Source organism: Enhydra lutris, unplaced genomic scaffold (genome assembly GCF_002288905.1).
Source record: "Enhydra lutris kenyoni isolate GAN:26980312 unplaced genomic scaffold, ASM228890v2 scaffoldscaffold18, whole genome shotgun sequence".
Taxonomy (NCBI): Eukaryota; Metazoa; Chordata; class Mammalia; order Carnivora; family Mustelidae; genus Enhydra; species Enhydra lutris.
Genome location: NW_019154102.1, coordinates 25,885,920 through 25,898,274, shown reverse-complemented (window position 1 = coordinate 25,898,274; position 12,355 = coordinate 25,885,920).

The window sequence follows — 12,355 nt, the reverse complement described above, 5'->3', positions numbered from 1 at the left end:
AATAATCTAATTTAAAAAGTGGGCAGAAGACATGGACATTTCTCCTAAGAAGACATACAGATGGCCAATAGACACATGAAAAGATGCTCAACTTTACTCATAATCAGGGAAATGCAAAGCAAAACAAAAATAAGATATGACTTCACAATGTCAAAATGGATAAAATCAAAGACACAAGAAACAAGTGTTGGTGAGGATGTGAAGGAAAAGGAACCCTCTTGCACTGTTAGTGAGTATGCAGGCTGGGGCAGCTACTGTGGAAAACAGTAGAGAGGTAACACCCAAAATTAAAATTTCCACTGTGGAAAACAGTATAGAGGTTCCCAAAAAAATTAAAAATAGCATTACTATATGACCTAGTAATTCCACTACTGGGTATTTAGGCAAATAGCAGAAAAACAGTAATTCAAAGAGATATATGCACCCCTGTTTATTGCAGCATTATTTACAACAACCAAACTATGGAAAGAACACAAGTGTGCATTGATTGAAGAATGGATAAAGAAGATATGATATATATAGTGGAATATTACTCAGCCATAGAAAATGAAATCTTGCTATTTGTAACAACATGAACAAATCTACAGCATATAATGCTAAGTGAAGTAAATCCATTGGAGAAAGACATCTACCATGTATATGTAGAATTTAGGAAACAAAACAAACAAAAAAGAGACAAACCAAAAAAATAGACAAATATAGAGAACAAACTGGTGGTTATGAGGGGAGATGAGTGGGGGCTGGGTGACTTGGATGAAGGAGACTGAGAGAACACTTAGCATGAAGAGCACTGAGTAATATATAGAATTGCTGAATCACTGCAATGTATACCTGAAATTCATGTAACACTGAATGTTAATTATACTGTAAATTAAAAAAGAAGTTTGAGGGGCGCCTGGGTGGCTCAGTGGGTTAAGCCTCTGCCTTCAGCTCAGGTCATGATCTCAGGGTCCTGGGACTGAGCCCCACATCGGGCTCTCTGCTCCGCAGAGGGCCTGCTTCTCCCTTCTCTCTGCCTGCCTCTCTGCCTACTTGTGATCTCTCTCTCTGTCAAATAAATAAATAAAAATAAATTTTAAAAAAAAAGAAGTTTGAACTAGCAAATATGGCAAAGTCATTTAAGGATTTTAAATGAAATGTCATGTGATCCAATTTGCATTAAAAATTAATCATTCTTGCTACAGGGTAGAAACTGGATTAGAATGGTGGCAAGAGCAGACATAAGGAGAACAAGTCGTAAACATGTTGCATTTCCACCAAGAGTCTGCAAGGTAAAGGAAACAAGATGAATGAAAAGGGTTGCTGTTTGAAGTTAAAACAATAAAATTACTGAAATAGGAAATATTGGGGAATGAAGAGCGTTAGGAGGAAAGTAATGTATTTAATCTGGAGGCATGTTGAATTTGAATACCCTACGAGAAAATAAATGGAAATACCCAATAAAATTTACAGATCTGGCATTCAAAAAGAACATGAAGTTAGTAATATAGAGTAACCTTCATAAATGATCTAAAACCAGGGATGTAGATAAGGTGTTTTGAGATTAGACTGAGTTAAGGAGAGGGACTGAGAGAAATAAGGGAGGAGGGAGAAGAAGCATCAGAGGAGGAGGGGAGAAAAAGAGAAGACAAGATATAGACAAAACAGAATCTAAGGAGATAAAACCCTAGTCATAAATATTTAAGGGCTGGGAGCAGAGGAGGAGGAACTGTAAAAGAAGACTAACAAGGCACATTTAGATGTGTAGGAAAAACAGAGAATATGCTCACAAAATTGCAAGAGAAAAGAGTGTCTTAAAGAAGATGCCTAATGGTTCACCATGTTCAAACACAAACAAAATTGAAATATGTCCACTTATCCCAACAAACTGGAGGCTAGCATGACTTTGGTGAGGAGTATTTTTAAAAGCTCAAATACGATAAAGACTGAGGCATATTCTTTGACCTTCAACCTGGAGAGCAGGGTGACCCTGGTGGGGAGAGTTTCAGCATGTGGCGACCCACTGCAATGAGTGGGAACTGAGGAAATATGAAAATCAATGGACAACAACCAAAGGGGTTAGCTCTCTCTCACACACACATGCCCGCACACACGAAAAGTAAATTAAGTGTTACTGTTACCATTTTAGGGATGTAATAACTGAGCTTTATAAAGTTAAGTAACTTGTCCAAAACTACATAGCAAATATCAGAGCTGGGATTCAAAATCCTTGTTAAATTCACTTAAATCCATTATACCACATCCCCATGCATCACCACAGCTTAGGAATGTCTAGTGAAAATAGGGGCATTTTATCGTATGTTTAAGTGACACCTCAAGAAAAAAAATTAATATTAACTGCAAGGTATAGAAACAAACATGCAAAAAAATGTAGCATCACTAAAGTGTTAAAGAAAAGCTAATGGGAAAATTAAGAATTTACTTTTTTACTATTACTTTGACCAAGATTTGAAAGAGAACAGACTAGGGCAGGTATTAGGAAGCACATAACCTATAATATGCTCCTGGAAATGCAACTGTGATTATCTCATGAGACTGCAAGCTCCTCTGGGGCAGTTTTCATGTCTTAATCATCTTTGTTTTCCCCACTGCCTTTTGCAGTTTTTTAAAAACATACAATGCTCTTATGAAGTATTTATTGCAGTTTATTGAATTGCACTGAATTAAATGAATTAAATAAGATCGTGAATTCTAACTCTAAGACATGATTAATTGCAAAATTATTTAAATATAAGTGAATATCATTCTGATTGCTTGTGATTTACTTCTGGATTACTTTACTTCTGAGAAGTATATTTCTTTTTCTGAAAATTTTATTTGTATTGTGTGTCTGTGATTGACTTTATGACAGTATGTATGTGTGTTTTGATTAGTAGATCCAACAAACTGAAAACCAGTCAACTTTCCTTACTCATCTATAAATAGTGTTTGATTATTAGTACCCGTTTGTGTAAAATTTCACTTATATTTCCCATCAAAGTTGGCTGCTAATTAACTGAGACACTAAAAAGTCCTCCAAAGCTTTAAATAGTGATGCTAAACTGCTGTCACCGAAGGTCACAAAAATCTAGCAGTTCAAGCAAATCAGAAGTTCACTTCTCTCATGTAAGAGCAGGCAATCTACGGAGGACAGATGGTTCTGTGACATGAGATCATCCAGAGACCCGGAGGCCTTGAACCTGCTACCCTCTCATCCCCCACAGAAGTGGTTTTCAGACTTGATATGTGTCAGAATCTCCTGGAAGACCTGTCGAAACAGGTCTGGAACCACCTCCAAAATTTTTGATTCATTAGGTGGGGTAAGATGTGGGGATTTACATTTCTAAAAAGGTCCCCCTTGAAAGAGGGTATAGGCACATACTGCTATTCTGAGGACCACATTTTATAAACCACTATCCTAGAGCATTGGCTCTTTCTGCCTGGTCCAGTTCTACTCACCAGTGGGGTCCATCATGTACAACTTAGGGAAAGGCACAAAAAAAAAGCAAATGCACCTTTTGATTATCTTAATGGAAAGGCGTAGAATATATACTTATACAAATATATATTGATGTGTTTAATATATATTTATCTTTATATGTTTTTGCTGACATCTCTTATTCAAAAACTTGGTCACAGAGCCATATTTAGTTGCAGAGAAAATGTCAACTATAGTCTCTAGCTGGGAAGATGTATGCTTAACTAAAACTCAGGAGGCCATATTACCAAAACAAAAGAAAAAAGGGAAATACTAGTACTTTGGGTACCATAGTATGATCTGCCACAACACCATAGTAAGGATCTTAAAAATGTTAAGATCAAGAAGAAAAATCATCTATAAAAGGACATAATAATAACAGCCAAAATTTCAGTGTTTATTATATTCAAAGCTCTGTGGAACAACTTACATGTAGTATATCCCTTAATTTTCCCAAGTATTCTATGAAGGAGGTCATACAATGCCCTGCAGCCCTCCAATATACACACTATTAGGGATGAACACTAATTTATTATTGCAATTTTATTACTTATTTGATTTTGGAATGAGTCTGACAATCTCCAATTGTACATAAAAAGAACTCAATTTCTAAAGCACAAATGTTAAACTTAGCTCAGTTCTACTTAGAATCCTTAGAGTCTAGTCTACCTTTATTCATTTGCCAATTTATTACATAGTGGTATCATCACTTTAAAAATGCTAATTAGTGTTAGTATTAATAACAGTTAACATATATTGAATATTTCTTACCTGCACTTTTCTAACTTTTCTTTTAACATACTACCCTATTAACTCATTTGAGCCCTGAGATCACACTAAGAAGTAGGCACTATAATTATCTTCATTTACCAATGAAAAAACTGAGACCTAATCCTGCTTAAGGTCACAGGACCCACAGAAACTGAGCTGAAATTTGAACCCCAAAGTCTGTGCTCCTAATCACTATGAAATATACCAACTCTCAGGATAAATCACTATTGTGTTAAAGAACAAAGAGGTAATTACAAAATATCTTGTAACTGGATAGTGAAAAAAGGTTATAGGACTTTTGACTCACAAAGAAACATACATAAAACGCATTTATCACTTTGGTAAGAATATCATGAAATGTATATTTTGAGAGGCATTACCAAGGAGTCATAATTGAGCTCAATGGAACTAAAATGGTTCTCCAAATGAGTAGACAGTACCCATCTGGTCTGTTTCCATTAAAATGTCTGTGGGTTCACTGCACATTAGCATAAGCCCACTAAAATCATTCTCACTGTAGTCATTGAAGTTTTAATGGAAGAGCACATGGAACATGAAGTGTTGTCTATATCCTCTACTTCCATTTCTTCCCTCCTAGTCTCTCCTGAACTCAATCCAGTGAGGCTTTCCCCTCACTGCCCAGAAGCTACTCTGATCAAGTTGCTAATGAATCCATTGGTCAAGCCCCCATATTATTGAAGCAACCATCAGCATCTGGTCTGGGGAATCACTCCCTCCATTCGAAGAAAAGTCTTTACTCGGCTTCTGGAGTGCCACTCTCTCAGTTCTCCTCCAGCCTCACTGACTCCTTCTGAATGTCCTCTCCTGGTTCTCTCCCTCTTCTCCTCAGCCCTGATTGTATCAAATCTTTAGACTTCTACTCTTTTATCTCCATGTCTTCTCTGGTCTATATACAATTATGCCCATGATTTTTGAATACTATAAGCTTCCAAATTTGTATCACTAACCCAGAGTTCTCCCAGGAACTCCAAACCCCTTTATCCAATTGTTCGCTGGACAACACACCAGAAGCTAACATTCAGTCACCAACCTAGCATTTCCAAAATACAAACTCCTAATGAAAACTCCTGCAGTATGCTTTTTATATTGTCTCACTCATCTTAGTAAAGGAAAAGCCTATACTTCCAATAACTTACACTGTGACACCCCAGAACAAATTACCTTAACCATATCCTGCTGCAGTTATCCTGTACAACACAAACACGTCTATGGATAATAGATAGATGACAGACAGATAGATGGACAGATAGACATTGATCAATTGACTGATCTATAGATGGATGGATAGATGATAGATAGACAGATAATCATACTGAAATAGTTCATTGATCCCTCCCTATTCCAAAAATTGGCAACAAAGAAACATATTCTCAAGCTGAATTAAAATCTTCTGCCTACCTAAACTATTTCACAATGAATTCAATGCACCAAGTAAACTCATGATCTCAGAAATGGCAACACCTTATTGGCAAAATGCAAGCCTAACACATTTGCAATTGCCATTTTACCTTTCAATTTACTCCCATGAGTAAATGACTTGAAAGCAGAGGCTGTGTTTTCTTCTTATAGAGATTCCCAGCACCTAGTTTAGTGCCTCACACATGGCAGTCACACTCTAAATATTTGTGGAATACGTTTAAAGTGATTTCAACAAAAAGGAAATAGAGTCGAGGTGAAAGATAAGCAATGGTGACTATCATATGCTGCATAAATGCATTAGGAAATGCCATCTTGGGAAACCGATGTTCAGATACTGAAGTTTCTAATAACACAAGAGAAAGAATGGTATCTTTATTAATGCCCAATATCTATTATACCACTGCACAAACAATGGGATAATAATACTGTTACACAAAGTCAAGACTTCTCACAGAATGTATTCTGGTGCGAGCTGCCGGACGTAACCAAGTACCTGCCCCGACTCAACATCCTCATACGTGAATTGATACCTATTAAAATACATATGGCTGCTTTCTGAGGGCTGATGGGAATTTCCTGGCCCTCTTCAAAACTCTAGGTACTTGGGATTTCATTACTTTTGTGGTTAAGAGTAATATTATCTTCCTGAATTTCAGATTTATTTTCTGTAAAACAAGAGGGTTAAAAACACCCAGCACCATGTTATGTGTGTGAACACTCAGTGAGACAATACTTGTAAAACAACAACCCCACTGCCAGGTGTGCTATAAATGCCAATTTTTTTATAATAATTGCTTAGAATTTGCTGTTTTATGACAATTATGAATAAGAAGGATTAAAGTTTTCATATTTTTTGATACCTTACCTGCCTGTCTGAAATCTTCATGAGCAGTTTATCTCACACAGGACAGGATTGGAGGGTGGAAAGAGGAACAAATCTAAAGCAATCACAGATGGGGCTTCTTCCTATTGGTTTTTAGAAAATGTTATTTTTCAGATGTACATTTCCCAGCCATTTCCCCTCCATTACTGTTGATTTTGGTTTATTCTACGGTACTTGGTTAGAGGATGGGGTACTTGCTAGGTGAGTGTACCTTGAAATCTCTCTGGGTATTCTAGGCTATGCGGGTCTTAACCCCCATGCCTGGCTTTCACTCCCCAGTATCATTCGCTTTATCTCTATGAGTTTTAACAGATATTTTAATTTTAATAATACCTTGTTAGAATACAATGTACTTAGAAAGGAATGAAGCTTAATTCCCATTCAGGAGCTTAATGAGAATTAAAGACCTAGCCAAGAATAAAGCCAAGTGGCGATTTGATAATTTCCAAATAGCACATTCTATAAAAACAATTTTAATTTTTTTTACTGCATTTACCTGAATTGATAAAACGGAGTACCAATTTTGTATTTTAGTTTGCTTTTGTTTATTTTTTGCTGTCAATTAGCCATAGGTAACCTCCACAAAAAAAAAAAAAAAAAAAAGGAAAGGACTAAGGAAGAATTAGCTTAAATAAAGGGATAGTTTGTCTAAAAACGTGAGAAAATCCATTTTCCATTTTCATGACCAAGAAAAAATTTTACAAACTGTGGATACTACTTGTAAAACTGTTACAGCGCATAGTAATTCCTCAGGCCATGTGGTGTTCAGTTTGATTCAAATTTAGCTCTTCAAATGTCAGAGAATTTCTTTATTTGAGATAGGAATTTTCAAAATAGCACAATCTTATTAAACTTAATATATACAAAAACATAACACCTCATAACTGACAACTAAGGGATGGGTGACTGGAACAATTAATATTGGACTCATGTTCAGGGAAACCAGCCTCACTAAAGGCTTGGGGATGGAGTGCCAGTTATTATTTGTATAATTCTGTTTTTTCTCTCCTCACTGTCCATGCCACCCCTGAGCACAGTCAATGTCAGGCTCAGGAATACTTCTCTGACTTCTCCCAGGGCCAGACATGGAGTAAAGTTAAGTGCTCAGGTTATAGGAGGTTTTTCCTACTCAAGCCATGTAGAGAGCTGTTGTGTTCAGTGACCAAGGCTTCAAGCAGTCTGAGCTGCCTGGCAGGGAAGGGATCCACCGGCCTCCCCTCATCCATCATGGGTGTATATTGAAAGCATAGAAGCATCTTCATTAAGAAAATGATGCTACTGGGGCACCTGGGTGGGTGCCCAGTGGGTTAAAGCCTCTGCTTTTGGCTTGGGTCATGATTCCAGGGTCCTGGGATCAAGCCCCACCTCAGGCTCTCTGCTCAGTGGGGAGCCTGCTTCCTCCTCTCCCTCTCTCTGCCTGCCTCTCTGCCTACTCTGTCAAATAAGTAAATAAAATCTTAAAAAAAAGAAAAGAAAAGAAAAGAAAATTATGCTACTTGCTAGATGTTTTGGTTGATTCTCACGTACAGTATAGTGTAGGTTCTTTGATGTCCAGCAGCATAAAAATAATATGTGATAATATGTGCAAATCCGGATACCTTTAGCTAGCTACTAATTATGAAATCTTTGTGTTTTATTTAGGGTCAAAGAAATCAAGGTGCACTCACTTTATTTTCCCCTGTAGATGACAACACTACCAATTAGTGACTCTTCCCTGTTTCCCAAAAGGAGGACAGAAAAAGTAGTTTTGCTGTGTATTGTTAAATGACAGCAGAAGCCACATTTTGAAAATGTTAAAAAAATTTGAAGCTCTAAACTTTTAATGATATTTTGTATTAACAAAGGATTCTATCTACAGGAAAAGAGCTAAGGTGAAATGAGCACACACGCTCTTCATTCTGTCACCAAACATGAGTTAAGTCGGTTGGTAATCAACTTGAAACAATAAGGAGGCAACTTAATCCCAATTAAATGAAAAGAGTATTTATTTGCCCACTACTTAACTTGGAGTTTTTCCAAATCCCTCATTGTACAAGTTGTGTCCTGTTGTAAGGACTTCAAACCAGACTCTCAATAGCAAACCACAGACCAGTGAAATAAATTCAGTCTGAAATCAATTAAACTGCTGACGTCATTTGATTATTTTTCCAACACTAAGACATATTTGTTACACATTTTCACTTTGTTAACTTCAGGAAGTTCTCAGAGTCTCCTGGAAGCTTTTTGATTAAAAAAAAACATAAGGAGTGATTTCAAAAATATACACCAAACCCTATACATCTGCATCTAAGTTCTGAGAAAGCACTACAATTTGCTAGATGCACAGTAACAATTTTTAGGGTTTGTACTGTATTTTTAAAGTTTCCTTAAAACCATAAACTTTATACAAAAGACTGCATCAGCCATTTAGAGTAAACTGGTTAGAATTCTAACTTGATCTTTCATTTCTTTCATCTGCTAGTCCCCTCTGCCTGGGTTATTATGGTTATTTAGAAATTAATTACTTTTATTATGTTGCTTAAAATTTTTGGTGCTAAATAGTGACAGCACACTTGTGTCTTTGTTTTTTTCCACATGTTCTTAGCATCTTTCCATATCTGTGTGCAAATGTGGTACAGTTAGTATCAAAGCTCAAATTTAAACTTCACTTGGTACCAAGACAACTAAGTATCTCAGATTGTGTCCTTTGCCTTATTAGATCCCACAGATGACCTTCAGTGAGTTCTCTAGTTCTTTTAGCACATGAAGACAGTGGAGAATTATCAAGCAGGACAACTCCCACAAGAGCAGTGAAGTATTCCTCCTGTTGCCTCCCCTTCTGCTTCTCAAAATGGCGCCTCACAGCCAGGCTGCCAGGTTTCTCTGCTGGCCCCAGGGCCCCAGTGTTCTGATACTCTGTCCCATGCCTTTCAAAGGGTCTGACTATATGCTTGTCTCTGACTCTTCCAACAAATAGCATTTGCCCATTGTCTTATTTTTCTGAGGCAAATTTTTTAATCTAACTAATTACTTGATTTCAAAGTATATTTAGCTTAATATGAATTTAGCAGCACCCACACAAAAGATAGGAACCTCCAGTCTTTCAGAGATAACTTTTAAAATACTGTTGGGGTTGGGAGTCAAGACGGTGGAGAAGTAGCAGGCTGAGACTACATCAGGTAGCAGGAGATCAGCTAGATAGCTTATCAATCCATTGCAAACACCTATAAATCCAATAGGAGACCAAAGACAAGAAGAGCAAAAATTCTAGAAACAGAAAATCAACCACTTTCTGAAAGGTAGGACGGCGGACAAGTGAATCCAAAGCGACGGGAAGATAGACCGCGGGGGGAGGGGTCGGCTCCCTGCAAGTGGCAGAGCAACAGAGCACAAAATCAGGACTTTTAAATCTGCTCCACTGAGGGACATCACTCCAGAGGCTAAACTGGGGTGAAGCCCATGCGGGGTCAGTGTGGCCCCAGGACCCACAGTGTCACAGAAGGATTGGGAGTGTCTGAGTGTCGCAGAGCTCACAGGTATTAGAGCGGGGAAGCCAGCTACAGAGACAGAGCCAAGGAGTGAGCTCTCAGCTCAGGGTTACCTTGAACCGGTCACAAGCTGGGTGAGCTCGGAGCACAGCCAGAGGACAGGGTGACAGGAGTGATTGAGCGCTTTTCTCTGAGGGCGCACTGAGGAGTGGGGCCCAGAGGTTTTGGCTCCTCCCAGCTGGAGATTGGGAGGCCGCCATTTTCATTCCCGTCCTCCAGAACTCTACGGAAAGCATTCAGGGAACAAAAGCTCCTGAAAGCGAACCCGAGCGGATTATTTAGCCTGGCCCCTAGTAAGGGTGGTACAATTCCGCCTCAGACAAAGACACTTGAGAATCACTACAATAGCCCTCTCCCCTAGAAGATCAACAAGAAATCCAGCCAGGACCAAGTTCACTTACCAAGGAGAACAGCAGAATTCCAGAGGAGGAGAAAGCAAAGCATGGAATTCATGGCTTTCTCCCCATGACTTTTTATTCTTGAAGTTAATTTAATTTTTTTAATTTAATTTTTTTTCTTCTTCTAAATTTTTTTTAACTTTTACCCTCCCATCTTTTAACGTTTTTTAGCTAGTTTATCTTAACAATACCTTTCATTAAAAAATAATAATAATAATAATGATAATCTTTTTTGAACCTTCATTATTATAGTCATATTTTATCCTTCATTGTATCTAACTTTATTTTTTATTTACACATAGAGTTTTTTCTTCTAAAAAATTCAGGGTACAACTTCTAATAGATCAGAATATACCCTAAATCTAGCTCCAGGCTTGTTCTAGTCTCCAGCCCGAGCAAAATCTCTGCACTTTCTTTTTCTTTATTCTCCCAACCAACTTACTTTATCAACTCCTTTTTTAGAAAATAAAAAAATTTTTTTTTCATCTTTATAGGCATATTCCATCCCTTCATTCTGTTTATCCTTATATATGTTTTTCATTCTTTAAGATTGTGGGAGGTAGTTTCTTCTAAGAGACCAAAATACTCCCCAAATTAAGTGGGTGACCCTGTTCTAGTCACCAGTCTAATATATATATTTTTTCTTTTTTATATTTTTTTAATTTGTTTTCTTGTTTTTTAATTTTTTTCCCCCTGAACTTCTTTTTATCCCTTTTTCCCAACCATGATTTGGGGTCTCTTCTGATATGGTTGAAGTGCATTTTCCTGGGGACTTTGCCACACTTTTAGTATTTTATTTGCTCCTTCATATATTCTTATCTGGACAAAATGACAAGGCGGAAAAACTCACCACAAAAAAAAAGAACAAGAGGCAATACCGAAGGCAAGGGACCTAATCAATACGGACATTGGTAATATGTCAGATCTAGAGTTCAGAATGATTCTCAAGGTTCTAGCTGGGCTCGAAAAAGGCATGGAAGATATTAGAGAAACCCTCTCTGGAGAGATAAAAGCCCTTTCTGGAGAAATAAAAGAATTAAAATCTAACCAAGTTGAAATAAAAAAAGCTATTAATGAGGTGCAATAAAAAATGGAGGCTCTTACTGTTAGGATAAATGAGGCAGAAGAAAGAATTAGTGATATAGAAGACCAAATGACAGAGAATAAAGAAGCTGAGCAAAAGAGAAACAAACAAATACTGGACCACGAGGGGAGAATTCGAGAGATAAGTGATACCATAAGAGGAAACAACATTAGAATAATTGGGATTACAGAAGAATAAGAAAGAGAGAGGGGAGCAGAAGGTATATTGGAGAGAATTATTGGAGAGAATTTCCCCAATATGGCAAAGGGAACAAGCATCAAAATCCAGGAGGTGCGGAGAACCCCACTCAAAATCAATAAGCATAGGTCCACACCCTATCACCTAATAGTAAAATTTACAAGTCTTAGTGACAAAGAGAAAATCCTGAAAGCAGCCCGGGACAAGAAGTCTGTAACATACAATGGTAAAAATATTAGATTGGCAGCGGACTTATTCACAGAGACCTGGCAGGCCAGAAAGAGCTGGCATGATATATTCAGTGCACTAAACGAGAAAAGCATGCATCCAAGAATACTATATCCAGCTAGGCTATCATTGAAAATAGAAGGAGAGATAAAAAGCTTCCAGGACAAACAAAAACTGAAAGAATTTGCACCAAACCAGTTCTACAGGAAATATTGAAAGGGGTCCTCTAAGCAAAGAGGGATGCCAAAAATAGTAGATCAGAAAGGAACAGAGACAATATACAGGAACAGTCACCTTACAGGCAATACAATGGCACTAAATTCATATCTCTCAATAGTTACCCTGAATGTTAATGGGCTAAATGTCCCA